Genomic DNA, 16,223 nt, shown 5'->3' with positions numbered 1-16,223 from the left:
TGTCCATTTTACTGTAAAGTGTATTGAGATTTTTCAAATGTACACTTTGATTTGCTCATGATTTGGGGACACGGCCAATTTCAAACGCATTCCATTTTAAATTCAGTTCAGTTCATCAGACTTTATCAAAGCCAAACTCTGCTGCCAAAGTATTGATGCATTTCCCCCCCATCCAACTTATCTTTTAATTAAATTTCGACAAGCTTTTATATCCAAATGAAAGTGAAGTCTAATCCACTCGTGAACAACTAAATGAACCTGGGCATAACATTGGGTGGCTACCATCCTCTTTGTATGCCTTTCCCTCTATGCATTAATGATACTTGGAATGAAAGCCTGAGAGGATTGGGTGCATACCATACTCCCATAACAGAGCCCAGAAAGGTAGTAACACACCTGCCTAGTCAAACCTGTCAATACACATGTCACTAACACTGTTTGTTTTCAATTTTAGTATTCACAGGGTTTGTGAATGTGTGTGTACAGTGCATTCGGAAAGTATGCGGACCGCTTCACTTTTTCTACATTTTGCTACGTTACATACAGCCTTATTCTAAAATTAATGGGGGAAAAAATGTATATCCTCATCAACACAATACTCCATAATGGAAAAAGTGAAAACAGTTTTTTTCCCCCCCTGCAAATGTATTTAAAATAAAAAACAGACACCTTATAAGTATTCAGATCCTTTGCTATGAGACTCGAAATTGAGCTTAGGTGCATCCTGTTTCCATTGATCATCCTTGAGATGTTTCTACAACTTGGAGTCCACCTGTAGTAAAATCAATAGATTGGACATGATTTTAAAGCCACACACCTGTCTATATAAGGTCCACAGTTGACAGTGCATGTCAGAGCAAAAACCAAGCCCTGAGGTCGAAGGAATTGTCCGTAGAGCTCCGAGACAGGATTGTGTCAAGGCACCAAAACTATTCCTAGAGCTGGCCGCCCGGCCAAACTGAGCAATCGGGGGAGAAGGGCCTTGGTCAGGGAGGTGACCAAGAACCCGATGATCACTCTGACAGAGCTCTAGTTCCTCTGTGGAGATGGGAGAACCTTCCAGAAGGACAACCATCTCTGCAGCCCTCCACCAAATCAGGCCTTTATGGTGGAGTGGCCAGACGGAAGCCATTCCTCACTAAAAGACACATGCCAAAAGGCACCTAAAGTACTAAGACCATTAGCAACAAGACTCTCTGGTCTGATGAAACCAAGATTGAACTCTTTGGCCTGAATGCCAAGCATCACGTCTGGAGAAAATGGCAGCATCCCTACGATGAAGCATGGTGGTGGCAGCATCATGCTGTGAGGATGTTTTTCAGCAGCAGGGACTGGGAGACTAGTCAGGATCGAGGGAAAGATGAACGGAGTGAAGTACAGAGAGATCCTTGATGAAAACCTGCTCCAGAGTGCTCAGGACCTCAGACTGGGGCTTAGGTTCACCTTCCATAAGGACAACGACCATAAGCACACAGCCAAGATAACACAGGAGTGTCTTTGGGACAAGTCTCTGAATGTCCTTGAGTGCCCCAGAGAGAGCCAGGACTTGAACCCGATATCTCTGGAGAGACCTGAAAATAGCTGTGCAGCGACACTCCCCATCCAACCTGACAGAGCTTGAGAGGATGTTCAGCGAAGAATGGGAGAAACTCTGCAAATACAGGTGTACCAAGCTTGAAGCGTCAAGACTCAAGGCTGTAATCGCTGCCAAAGGTGCGTCAACAAAGTACTGAGTAAAGGGTCTGAATACTCTGAATACTATATTTTTGCTTTGTCATAATGGGGTATTGTGTGTAGATTGAGGAAAACAAACAATTTAATCTGTTTTAGAAAAAGGCTGTAACGTAACATTTTGAAAACGGAATACTTTCTGAATGCACCGTATGTGTGTATTATTGCAACCTGCCATTTGGCCAATCAGCGTGTGCTCAGGAGGTAATCGTGGTGCCGTCAGTGACACGGTGGCTCTGACGGTCCTTCACCATTAACATGTATCAGGCGCCGCATCAGCCCTCCACTGAGCGTCGTCACAGCCGTCGCGTCAGCTTTTCAGTCCAGATCCATTTGGATTAGCATGAAGAGCCCCGCAACGTTACCACAGTTAGCGGATACACCTCTGTTATTGTCCTTATTGCCCCTGTGTCTAAATCCGTCTATCTGAGAACCTATCTGTTCAGTAAGCCTAGGCACGGGATAAAAACATGGAGGACAGCGAAACCCAGAATGATTGGTTTATTGTTTAAGTCATGATGGAGTGAATGAGGTTTATCGCTATTTAATGAGGGGGGGGGGGGGGGGGGGGGGTGAACATATCAGGATTGAGAATATGAAAATAGGCCCTAAACCACCAAATACATCTAGATAAAACCAGTTATGGAGACTTATGATAATAGAGCAAACCCCAGGAGTATAGACATTAAATTGTGTCCTGCACCAATCTACATCCCTTTGTAGTTGGTAAAGGGAAGTGACATTTGCAGGCTTTCAAGGCAAGCTATTGAGGTTCCACTGTGTATGGTCTCTTCTTCCTCCCGGCCCTGATGCCATTTCCTGCACCCTTTGTGTGGATTTAGTCTCCTTTGTCTGGTCCAAAGACAAACCAATGTCCACAGGGAACCAAGGCATTTGAAGAAATATTATGCAGGAGAAAGTAACCTTCTGAGCAACTGTATGGGAAGGAGGATGAGAAAATATGGGGCATGTGGGTGTTGGAAGATGGGGTGTGTGTGTGTGTGTTTGCAGAAGAAGGCCTCTATACTCTGGACCTGGAGGCTAACAGAGGTTCATTTCTACCGAAGGTGAGTTTTGTTCTCTTTTTCATCACACCAGACTGACTGGGATTGTGTGGGTCTGGCCAGAGCCGGCAGAGAGGACACAATCACAGACACAACAGATATGCATGCGTAAGCAATAGACGGGTCATTTTTTTAGTTTAGCAACAAAACCGACAGGTGCGCAACTATGGGGCAAAAGAGACAGGGTTGGCTTAGATTGTTGACAAGGCGTAAACTCTATTTTGTCTCTAATGTTTGATGAAAACATAAATACATTTGCACAACGAGCACTTGTCTCTCAAACATCGTTACAGTTGTTGGTCAGCTAGCTAGCGAATTGGAGCCATATTAGCATTGACATGAAATCGGTTCAAACGCCTCAAAACAAGACATGTTATCAACAACAAGATAAAGCCAGCTGAAACGAGTCACTCGCTTATTGATTACCCACATGGCAGTCTCTTGTCATTGTTGGTAGCAATCTGACCATCCAGAATCGCAACAACTCAGACTTCTGCCCCATTGAAGCGTGCGCATCGTTTACGTGATGTTGTCAGCTAACCCATGTATGCAACTCCACCACACAAACCCTTTCTTTGCATTTGGATCAGGAGTACGAAACCATAGAAATGAATAGGAGCAGCATGAACAGGGAGCAAATGTGCATCTGCCGAAAACATAAGTTTTTGTTTTTTTATGGAATAGACAAAGGTAATGATATAAGTAACTTTTGCTATTGCAAATTTTTCCCCTGAAGGCTTGTGTAGGAAGTGAAGTCATGAGAGCAGGTGTCAGAAGGAGATTTCAGTTCAGCTGTATGTTTCAATGATCTAATCTCTGTCCTACTGTAAGAAACATACATACCTGTACTGTGCATTGCATTAACATATGTGTCACTTAGCAGAAGCTACAGGAGAAATTTGGGTTAAGCGCCTTGCTCAAAGGCACTTCGACAGATTTTTACACTTGTTGACTCAGGGATTCGAACCAGCGACCTTTCAGTTACTGGCCTAACACTCTTAACTGCTAGGCTACCTGCCAGTACACACAGCACACACATTGAAATTCTCTGCTATTGTGCAATAATCAGTCGACTCATGCAGAGCTGCGCAAGGGGGGAAATAAAAAAAAAACTGTTTGGCCATCTAAAAAAGACAAGAGGAGGAGGAGAGAAGAGGGGAGTCCTTTGGGGACCAGAATGCACTTTGCGGCTTAAGTGAAAGTAATGACTCACCAAACGGAGCACTTTAAGGAAATTCACACAAACTCTCTGGGCTCTCTTTTTCTCACATTCCCTTGCTCGCTCTCTCCTCCCTCTCCTGACTGTGCAGTAGCATTGTCTTTCTGTTCTGCCTCCCCTGTGTGCCATCTCAAGACTCAGAGAGAACAATCTCAGAACACACACACACACACACACACACACACACACACACACACACACACACACACACACACACACACACACACAGCTGTATGGTTGTGAATCCCCAGTGTCATTCCTGACCTTTCCACAACAGTCATGTTTCCCATGAATATATTGTTTTGTGTGCTTACTTTTGTCTGTCTGTGTGTGTGTGTGTGTGTGTGTTCATATCTCTCTTTGTTTCTCTGCAGTAGAAGCTGACCTTTCCATCCCTGTTCTGTCCCAGACTATAACTGACACCTCCCTCTGCTTCAGACCAAAGCAACAGCCGTACTGATACACACAGACGTTCACGCTCTCAATCACACAGGCTGGATTGGGCTGTATGTGGAGTAGGTAAAGAATGGTACGTGACTTGGAGTAGATACACAGGTGGAGTAGTCTTTAGGGGTCTAGGTGACTTGGAGTAGATACACAGGTGGAGTAGTCTTTAGGGGTCTAGGTGACTTGGAGTAGATACACAGGTGGAGTAGTCTTTAGGGGTCTAGGTGAGTTGGAGTAGATACACAGGTGGAGTAGTCTTTAGGGGTCTAGGTGAGTTGGAGTAGATACACAGGTGGAGTAGTCTTTAGGGGTCTAGGTGACTTGGAGTAGATACACAGGTGGAGTAGTCTTTAGGGGTCTAGGTGAGTTGGAGTAGATACACAGGTGGAGTAGTCTTTAGGGGTCTAGGTGAGTTGGAGTAGATACACAGGTGGAGTAGTCTTTAGGGGTCTAGGTGACTTGGAGTAGATACACAGGTGGAGTAGTCTTTAGGGGTCTAGGTGAGTTGGAGTAGATACACAGGTGGAGTAGTCTTTAGGGGTCTAGGTGACTTGGAGTAGATACACAGGTGGAGTAGTCTTTAGGGGTCTAGGTGACTTGGAGTAGATACACAGGTGGAGTAGTCTTTAGGGGTCTAGGTGACTTGGAGTAGATACACAGGTGGAGTAGTCTTTAGGGGTCTAGGTGAGTTGGAGTAGATACACAGGTGGAGTAGTCTTTAGGGGTCTAGGTGACTTGGAGTAGATACACAGGTGGAGTAGTTTGGGATAAGTAAGGCTGTAGAGTGCAGCATCGGTCTTTGTGGAATTAGGAGCAGAGGAGGGGGCTCAGACTGAACTAAACACCACCCCATTTCACTGTCCACTGAGCAGTCTCTCAGCCACTGCAGCAGGGGGATGAGCCCACTTACCTGGCCAAAAACCTGTGTGTGTGAAAACCAGTCCAGTAGGCAGTAATTGTGTTTCTCTCTGCAACACAAATTAATGGTGACTGGCTCCTCAGCCAAGGTTTCCGCGCCTGATCACTTAACCTGAGCACTGACCGGGAACATTCATCACCGTGGAAACAGGACGGAGAGATCTAGAATCCAGGTCAGTCTGGGATCAGAGCCTAAACTACACTATGTGTGTGTGTAAGTGAGTGAGTGGGAGAGAGAGAGAGAGACACACCTTAACCTTGAACCTTCATATCATTCTACTCGTCACAGTAGGTGTTCAGTGGCAAGGACCCCAAGATAATTCCATCTATGGCAAAGAACCCTGCAGTATTCCAGCAACGGTGAATAGACAAGGAAAAGGGGCAGTGATATTGTGTCAGTGTAGGGTGTTGTGAAAACCTGACCTGGGAAACCAATTTGAAAGGTAACCTCGTATCGGGATAACTGGGGCCCTGGCCACAGTTAATACTCTTTGCCTCCATAATCAATATACCAAGACACAACACAAGATCCTTTAGGTTAAAGTCGCTATGGAGATGCACAGAAGAGAGAAAGGAGTCGGTGGTGGATGAATGAAAAGTGTTTGAGCCCTGAGCTTGGAGTGTGTGTGTGTGACATGCAGTCAGGTAGGCTGTGCTTACCATGTGATAATTGTAATTGATCATTTTACAAAAAAAATGTAAAAGCTGTTACGTAAATCCCCCCCAAAAAAGAAAATACAATTATTTAACCTGTTTGGGTGCCCAGAGTAAACTGCCTGCTACTCTGTCCCAGATGCTAATATATGCATATTATTAGTAGTATTGGATAAAAAAAAAACACTCTGAGGTTTCTAAAACGGTTTGAATGATGTCTGTGAGTATAACAGAACTCATATGGCAGGCGAAAACCTGAGAAAAATCCAACCAGGAAGTGGGAAATCTGAGGTTTGTAGTTTTTCAAAGCTTGGCCTACCGAATACACAGTGTCTATGGGGTTAAGTTGCACTTCCTAAGGCTTCCACTAGATGTCAACCGTCTTTAGAAACTTGTTTCCGGCTTCTGCTATAAAGGAGGGGGGAATGGGAGCTGAATGAGTCATGGGTCTGGCAGTGTCTCAGGCTCGTGACGCGCGCTCCCGACAGAGTTAGCTCTCGTTTGCTAGACAAAGCACTGGGTGTAATGTAACATGATGTCCTATGAGTGTCATCTGATGAAGATCATCAAAGGTTAGTGATTCATTTTATATCTATTTGTGCTTTTTGTGACTCCTATCTTTGGCTGGAAAAATGTCTGTATGTTTTTTTGACTTGGCTCTGAACTAACAATCATATGTTGTGCTTTCGCTGTAAAGCCTTTTTGAAATCGGACATGATGGGTAGATTAACAAGAAGTTTCTTTCATTTGCTGTATTGGACTTGTTAATGTGTGAAAGTTACATATTTCCCCAAAATATTTTAGAATTTCCCTCGCTGCCTTTTCAGCGGAATGTTGTCGAGTGGTTCCGCTAGTGGAACGCCTGCGCTGGAAAGGTTAAAAAGAATTGTCACTCTTAATCTTGTGTTTTTTCTGGTGGCATTTATGCTCAAAATCTCAACATTTCCCAAAACTGCATCAAATCATCAAAATCGTTTACGCTGTATTCGTTCCTTACTCCAGTGACTGTTAACGGACAGGGCCAACATCTGTCAAGCCTGAATTAGCTTCATTCATTGCGTTGAGACGATTTCATATTTTGCGCTTGTGTAAACACGTGTGGTTATTGCCTGGGGTATGCTCTGCACATTTGCCCGTGTCTACACCATTTGGCGCTCGCATTCCTTTAACTGAACGAAAAAAGCAAAAACAACCTGACTGATGGACACTATACTGCACCTCAAACAATTGTCCAAGGTGGAAGACCGTTTGGAGGGTTCGAAGACAGTTAAGACCAAATAGAGGCAGCATACAGGAGCTCTACAGGACGTGACTTTATTCATGACAGACAACCACCATCTCCCTCACTGCCAGCTGTCGGGCAGGCGAACAGTGTGTACTGGACTGTCCACTTACCAATTAATACTTTTGACCCTTACACATCTTAGACATTTACTTTTGCTTTGTGGACGTAATGGGAATTACTATTTGTGTCAGTGTGAAAATGGAACCGAATGAGGCCCTGGGGGTGCGTCTCCCACACGACAGTGGGCCTGCTGTGTGCATGTAGAATACAATAATGGACATGGGGTTCTGCTGTGACTTCTACAACGCTGTCACAGAGTTCACCCTGGAGGACAGACGAATGGAGTAAAGGTCGGCCTAAATGCATTTTCCTTTGCAATATGCAAGTTAGGCTAGTGTTGAACCGTGCGAATAGACAACATAGCTTTGAATGTTTTTGATTTATCAAGCTAGAATTTTATTTTGAACTGCCGTTATCGGTCATTTCGATTTTTGATATGGGGATTTTGTTAGAACCTTATTTATTATGTGTGTGTCATAATAGTTCACAAAATAATATCATTATGTTTGCGTGTTTGTGCGTGCAGCGCATTGGAAGAATTGTAAATCCATTATGAAAGGCTATGGAGTTTGCATTGTGAATTATTTGGTTGATATGTGTCCATATATTGGTATTTTAATGCCATCTACCAGTTGTAACTGTGGATGCTACATCGGTCTATGGCTGAGCTGCGTTGATTAGCGTGTCATTTTGTCAGATGATATGAAATATGCCGCCATCGGAGGCTATCGCTTTTTTATCTCGGCTACATTGGTATTTACATTTGGTATACATTTAGTCAATTTCAGATAATAGCCTATGTCATCTGGTTGTTAGAGCTGTCTGTTACATGGGGAACTTGGGCTTCATCAAAGTTTATTTGTGAGTAAATCTGGCTTACCCAGCCACAGGTGTGTGTGTGTGCTTGTGTGTGCACACGTGTGTGTAGGAGGGTGTGTGTGCCCACACGTGTGTGTCTGTGTGTGTATATTAATTTACCTCTCCTATGGGTCAGTCGATTTGGCTTTGGTGGTCTTATTTTCTCCCCCAGCTATCTACCTGTTATTGTCTGGAGTGAATCATAAAGCTGCTGAGAGAGCAGAACTGGATAGCAGAGGAAGATAGGGATGAATATGTACTATGTATGAAAATGAGGGAAATAGAAATAGAGAGGATTGCAGTTGAGATAGGGACAGCGGATAGAGAGAAAGCAAGAATCTTTCTGAGAAATAGCGAGACGGATAGGGAGAGGGGGGGGGGGAGAGAACGATTAATTATTTAGATAGAGAGAGAGGAAGCAGAGCGAGGGAGAGAGAAACAGAGAGGCAGAAGGAAGCCTGAGCTTAGAGAGTGTGTCGGGGGAAGTTAGCGTTTCATGAACTCTTATTGTCACAATGCAAGCAGGTGCTAAGAATAAAACGCCGCTGTTCTGAATATCGTAAGTAACATCCCAGATGGCATTAAAACAGCTGCCTCTAATGCAGGAGAGAGATGCGACTGGAGGATGAAGGGAGAGGAGAAAGAGTTCACAGCTACCTATGGGGAAGGCATGTACTGAATGGATGTGTGTGTACTTGCACGGGGGGGGGCAAATCTGAAATAGGTAACTCTGTGAATAGTACCAGCATTCCCCCCCATCACATTCACAAAGACCTGTCATATTGAAGGTAAGAGGAGAGAGGAGGTGAGGGAGAGAGGCTACACTGTCCGATCTAAACTGGATGCCTGTCTGATATTACCCAGCAGAAGAGGCAGAGACTTGCAAAAAATAAGAGCAAAAATGGTAAGAGTGATGAGGCGCTATTTCAAACACGCCGGTTCATTCATTGGCGGGCGCCAGGATGCACTACGATGTCACTTCCTTTGAGAGGCAGGTCAAACGCATTAGCACAGCAAATTGATCCAGGGCACTGCCACACCTAACCTGCTGCAGACGCTACGGGATGCCGCAGAGAAGAGTATCGGAGAGAAATGCTCAGATCTGTCTATCAAGCCTTTTCCCACTACCACCGCGTAATAACCTCTGTACACTCAGTCTTTGCTTAGTGCATCTTGCTACACTCAGAGAGATAGTTGGTGCTACACTTTCCACCATCTCACCTTTATATATCAACGGCAGTGGAACAGGGAGATACTACTGAAGCTATTTAAATTGGGGGGGGCAGTTTAGAAGACTGTATTTTCAGATGTCTCCACTTATTAACAGGTCATCGCCAGACACACACACACACACACACACACACACACACACACACACACACACACACACAGTGTGTAAAATGGAGACATGCATTCAGCGTGGTAGTTTTTTTAATTAGAGCTGTGTAATCACATAGTGCCTGGCGCAGGGGAATTTTAAAGTTAATAAACTTTGCATATTGCTTTTATGTTTCATGCATTTTTCAATAATCCCTACAGCCCTGCATGAAAAGAGTCGAGGTCCTCCCAATCAGAGTGCGGGCTTTTATGAGCACATCAATATTCATACAAAAAAAAGAGCATTGATTAACATGGGTTTAATGCCTGCTGATACATGTGGGTTTGTGGTCTGATATAATTAATGAAGAGGACTGTAATTTATATTTCATGTTAACTCTCTTCCCGGGAGGCCCTGGGACTGGTAGAGTACAAACACTGGTTCACTTCCCAGTTAGACACATGTACAGGCACTGGTTCCCAGCATGGAAACGGTGTGTAACCGGTAGAAGATTAGAATGGTGTATAGGCTACTCAGAAACTCAGCCTCTGAACATTATTCAATCAAAATCCACTAAACGACCTACCCTCGCAGTGAATGGAAACACGTTCCACATTTAAATTCATTTCATTCCTATAAGGCATGCCTCAACTTGCAGCAAACACCCACGTACGGTATCAGAGGGGTTGGGTTAAATGCGGAAGACGCATTTCGGTTGAATGCATTCAGTTGTGCAACTGACTAGGTATCCCCTTTTCCATTCCCTTTTATATCTAGCTATCCGACATAATGAAATATCTGTCCGAAAATAACCCCATCTACCATGGCTATACTCCAGTCACTGGGGCTGAGGCTTCTCTCTATCCCCTCTCCTCTACCAGCCTGCTTCGCAGCGCACTACGGTCCACCCCGTCTGAAATTGAGAGCACTGGGGCCCTCCGCTGGAGATTGTCATTTGTACCTCCCAACCATCCCACGGAACAGAAATGCAGTTACCGACATGAATATAGATCTAATTTACTACAGGCAAATGCACTGTCTGTCTATCTAGCCTCTCTTGAAGTCCATAAATTCACATGGGGAGACTGGAATTTAGTAGCATGCAGACTGGCTCTACTCGGGGTGCATTGGGGTGGGGCGTGGTGCATTGGGGCGATGCTGCTGATGAGAATTGATTGGAGTTGAATGGTTGTTGTTTTTACCGGACTTAAAGGCCATTCTACTCGTTAGTTTTTCACACCTTCCCAACTCCCAGGGCCCCTTTCTTTCAGACTGTGTGAAACGTCGCCATGGGGTGTGCAGCAGGCTCAGATTGTTTTGGGCTGTGGGGAGGCAGAGAAACACGTGTAGCCTACACACAGAGACACAGTCAATAACCTTTTGTTTCACACACAAAAGAGTTTCTCTCGGAAATGGAAACGTACAGGCACATGCCCAATGCCTGATTATTTTCATATACACTGAACAAAAATGTAAACGCTACATGTTAAGTGTTGGTCCCATGTTCCATGAGCTGAAATAAAATATCCCCCCAAAAAGCTTATCCCTCAACAACAACTGCACACATTTCTTTACATCCCTGTTAATGAACATTTCTCCGTTGCCAAGATAATCCATCCACCTGACAGGTGTGGCATATCAAGAAGCTGATTAAACAGCACAATCATTACACAGGTGCACCTTGTGGTGGGGACAATAAAAGGCCACTCTAAAATGTGCCGTTTTGAGGGAGCGTGCGATTGGTATGCTGAAAGCAGGAACGTCCACCAGAGCTGTTGCCAGAGAATTGAATGTTCATTCCTCTACCATAAGCCGCCTACCTCGTCGTTTTAGAGAACGTACGTCCAACCGGCCTCACAACCACAGACCACGTGTAACCACGACAGCCCAGGACCTCCACATACGGCTTCTTCACCGGCTGGATCGTCTGAGACCAGCCACCCGGGACAGCTGATGAAACTGAGAAGTATTTCTGTCTATAACAAAACCCTTTTTGTGGGGAAAAACTCATTCTGATTGTCTGAGCCTGGCTCCCCAGTGGACCCTGCCCTCCCAGGCCCACCTGGGATTGACTTCAATTGCCTGATATCCTTATATGAGCTCTAACTCAGTAAAATCGTTGAAATTGCTGCATGTAGCGTTTATATTTTTGTTCAGTATAATTTAGTCACCCATTTCATTTTCAACAGCTGAAACTTACAACAGCCTCCACTAAAACCAGAGCTTTAAAAACACTTGCCCTATCATATCTATCAACACGCTGACACTGCCAAAGTCCACCAAAACATCATGAATATTTGATTAAACAAATATGCATATGTTGTCCTGTTTATTGCAAGAGCAACGTTCTCACACAGGAAAGGAAACCAGTATACATCAAAAAAGGTCAATCCCAACATTTTTCCACAGTATCGCATGTGATTGAGGAGTGAGGTAGTTCCGTCATGTCGGTGTTCCACGGGGAAGTGGCAGCTCCCTGACGCTGACATATTAAACCAACAGACTCGCACTTGGCCAATCGAAGTCAGCAAAAAAACGAGAGGAAAAACGACAGCAAAGCTCCAAATAGACGAACGTGGCAATGAGCCTGTGGCCTGCTGTGTCCTAGTAGGATGGGAGAGCATTAGTGATATATATGCTGGATACACGTTAGGCTTGAATCCATCAAGGGCTTCTTAATGATCAACCATTTGGCAGCAGGAGACCCATCAGCTCTTGGCGGACTGCAGAGCATGCGCACGCACACACACACAAAATGACACACACAAAATGACACACAGTGAGGACGACCCGGAGTAATTAATAATTCCATCGCAGCTCCAGCGAGCTCCTTAAAAACCTGACAGGCTCAGATGAGGTCACGGCACTAAACTTTATGTCACTTCCCATTTCCCCCATAACAGGTTTGTGGGCGATGTTATCATAAGGCCTCTAGAGCTCAAATGGAGTCGTATAATCAGTTGGCTAAAATTATTCGGGAAATTGCCTTTTTTATTAGCAACACTTCATTACGTCCTGATATAAATAAATTAAATCTATGAAAAGGTGCTAATGTTCTCTGTCCCCACCCTCTCCTTTTTGCCCCCCGCTGCCCCCCTCCTCCCTCTTTCACAGGACACTGCTCCTCCAAATAGCCAACGTGTGAAACGTATTAGATGTTTTGTTATCCCGTTGGCCTGGCCTGGGCGATGGCTAAATGAAAAGGTACAGTATGAAATGTAACTCATTCATTCCGCTCTTTGACTGGGATGACAGCCTGATGAGTGCCATGGCTGCCTGTTGCTGCAGCTTCACTGTGATTCGCTGAGTGGGGTAGAGGGTTGACGAGGGGACGGTGGGGTGAGGAGGGGAAGGCGGAGGGGGGGGGGGGGTTCTGCGGGGAGAGAGGAGATCTAAACGTCATCTGTCGCACAAAGACTAAAGGCACAGAAGGGCAGAGTGAGAAGAGGAGGAAGAGGAGGAAGAGGAGGAACAAGTGGATAGAGAGACGGGAACGACGGAGGGAGTGATGGAAAGAAGTCCAACGGTGGGAGGAAAACGGAGCGGGAGAGAGGGTGAGATGGGGAGGGAAGGAATGAGGGAGTGATGGAGGGAGAGAGAGAGAGACGATGCAGAAGGGATGGAAGAGAAGAGAAGAGGGGAGGGGGGAGCTTTCCCGAGTGTGTCGGTTGAAATGTATTGCGAATAACTGCTCCTGATGCTGCGCCGTTTCAATTTCGCACAACACAATTCCACGGCTCTGGAGCAAATGTGTCCTTGTCAGCATCACTTAGGCTTTACCTTCTCTGTGCCTCACACCTCCCCTCCCCCTCTACCATCACGCCTTCTCTCTCCCCTGTCATTTTGTAATGTACTTTTAGACGGTGAGGAAACAGGACAGAGGGACAGACAGAGAGAAGATCAGCTTGGGGGGGGGGGTGAGAGGATGAGGATGAGGAGGATGAGAAAAAAAGCTGTGCAACTGCAATGGCTCTCATTGTGGAACCAGAGATGGCGAATGGCCCGGAGAGAGAGAGAGCTGAGAGACCAAGACAGAATCAGAGAAACCCTATTCTCTGATTGGATGAAGCAACACCAGGACCCGTCTCTGAGCAGACAGAGCTGAGATGTGGCGCCTTATTAAGAGGTAGTCCATTAAAAGTTGGGTAATAAAGGCCGGGCAAGTCATTAGTGAGCTGACACCAAGCTGTCTTTTATTTAAAGCCTGACACGGCTCACCCTGGCACCCTGGCACCCTGACCCGGCTTCTGAGAGAGAGAGAGAGCGAGAGAGAGAGGAGGAATCTCATTTGTTTAGAGCATGTTTTGAATTATTTATCACCCAGATGAAGAGAGAGAAGCTCGTCGTCTCCTCTCTGCCGGCCGATAATGAGGTGCAGGCCACCACCGTTTGTAGGCCTCTGACACTTTCATCTTCCCCTGACTAAAAGCTACCGTCTCCCTGCCCTCACCCGACAATATGGCACATTTCACACACACTCACTTAGACATTCAAAAGTCCAACAGTGTTACTGTAGCCAGCAGTGGCAACCAATGAGGACACAGTTGCAGCGTTAAACCTAGAATCCGAATCAAGAGCTTGAGTTGACTAGTAGAGCACAGATAGATTCAGCCAGGTCACCCGTGATACAAGTCAGCATCAGACATCCATCCATGTCTGAGGACGTCGGGGATGGCGGACGGGTGTAAGCATCTGCCTCCGATTCCAAAAGTTGCAAGGTCGAATCCGGCGATAGAAACTTGTTTTTGAGATTTGAGATTTTTTTTTAAGCCTATCCCAAACCTTAACCCTTACCTTTTACCATCCAGAGTTACTGCCGAACCTTAAGCGCTTGGAGTTCATGCCTAAACTTAAACAACATCGTAGTTTGACGTTTGAGAAACACGGATGAACGTCTAATTCTGACGTGAGACTGAGCTGGTAGAATAGATTAGCTAGCGGTGGAGGCCGATGCATCTAAATGGAAAACCTTGAATCAGATGGAGAATATGAGAAATGGGAGCATAGGGGCAGAGAGAGAAAGAAAGAAAGAAAGAAAAGCAGAGAGAGGGAGTGGGAGACAGCAGAGAGAGGGAGTGGGAGACAGCAGAGAGAGAGTGGGAGACAGCAGAGAGAGGGAGTGGGAGACAGCAGAGAGAGGGAGTGGGAGACAGCAGAGAGGGAGTGGGAGACAGCAGAGAGAGGGAGTGGGAGACAGCAGAGAGAGGGAGTGGGAGACAGCAGAGAGAGGGAGTGGGAGACAGCAGAGAGAGGGAGTGGGAGACAGCAGAGAGAGGGAGTGGGAGACAGCAGAGAGAGGGAGTGGGAGACAGCAGAGAGAGGGAGTGGGAGACAGCAGAGACAGACGCAGGAATCGGAGACGGAGACAGAGAGGGACGAGCTCCTCTCGGTCTGCAGAGGTTTGATAAGCTTCATTATTTTATTGTCTCTCTCAGGGCCTAGTCCTGCACTGAGCACACACACACACACACACACACACACACACACACACACACACACACACACACACACACACACACACACACACACACACACACACACACACACACACAAAGATGATGGAAATCTTAACGAGATTCAAACCTGCAAAGCACTTATCAGAGAGGTTATAGCTTAATGTGGAGAGACAGAAACAGTTCAATACTCGCCCATTGATTTAAATAGTGGTGACTGTCTTTATACCGGCTCCAGTATTTCTGTAGCTTGTGTCCTCCCGCTTGCAGGCCAGACAGCCTTCCATGACCTTTCTCTCCCCACCATTACGGCTGGCCAGGGTAAGCGCTGGTGGCACAGCCCCCCCCCTGCCCTCCACCTGAATGACATAAAAAGGTGGCATTTTCGGTCAGCCTGCGCCCACTTTGACTGACCTACTCACGATTCTGGCCACGGGCCTCAGATCTCACACAGGACAAAGGAACAGAGGAATGAAATGTTCTAAGGAACCTTAGACTGTTCTCTCTGCGACCACGCGGCAAGCGGGTACCAATGCGCCAAGTCTGGAACCGACAGGACCCTGAACAGCTTCTACCCCCAAGCCATAAGACTTCTAAACAAGACCGCTAAATAGCTAACAAAATGGCTACCCGGATTACCTGCATTGACCGTTGTGCACACACACACATACTTACACTTCAACACACATAACATGCACAAACATGCATACTGACACCACACACACACACACACACACACACACACACACACACACACACACACACACACACACACACACACACACACACACACACACACACACACACACACACACACACACACACACACACACAGTCTGTTATCTATCCTGTTGCCTTGTAACATTACCCCTAAATATATGTACAGTACATAGCTACCTCAATTACGTCTTACCCTACACATCGACTCGGTACTTGTACTCCCTGTATATAGCTATGTTGTTTTTTTACTCATTGTTATTCTACTAGATGTTGGAACATTGCTGTGTGGACTTGCTTCCATTCAGCCACGAGAGCATTAGTGAGGTCGGGCACTGATGTTGGGCGACTAGGCCTGGCTCGGTGTTCCAATTCATCCCAAAGGTGTTCAATGGGGTTGAGGTCAGGACTCTGTGCAGGCTAGGAAAGTACTTCCACAACGATCTCGACAATTTCAATATGGACCTTGCTTTGTGCAGGGGTAATTTTCATGCTGAAA

This window comes from Salvelinus namaycush, chromosome 14, assembly GCF_016432855.1.
Source record: "Salvelinus namaycush isolate Seneca chromosome 14, SaNama_1.0, whole genome shotgun sequence".
NCBI classification, from domain to species: Eukaryota; Metazoa; Chordata; class Actinopteri; order Salmoniformes; family Salmonidae; genus Salvelinus; species Salvelinus namaycush.
The sequence above is the reverse complement of the archived record's forward strand: the minus strand, read 5'-3'. Positions refer to the sequence as shown.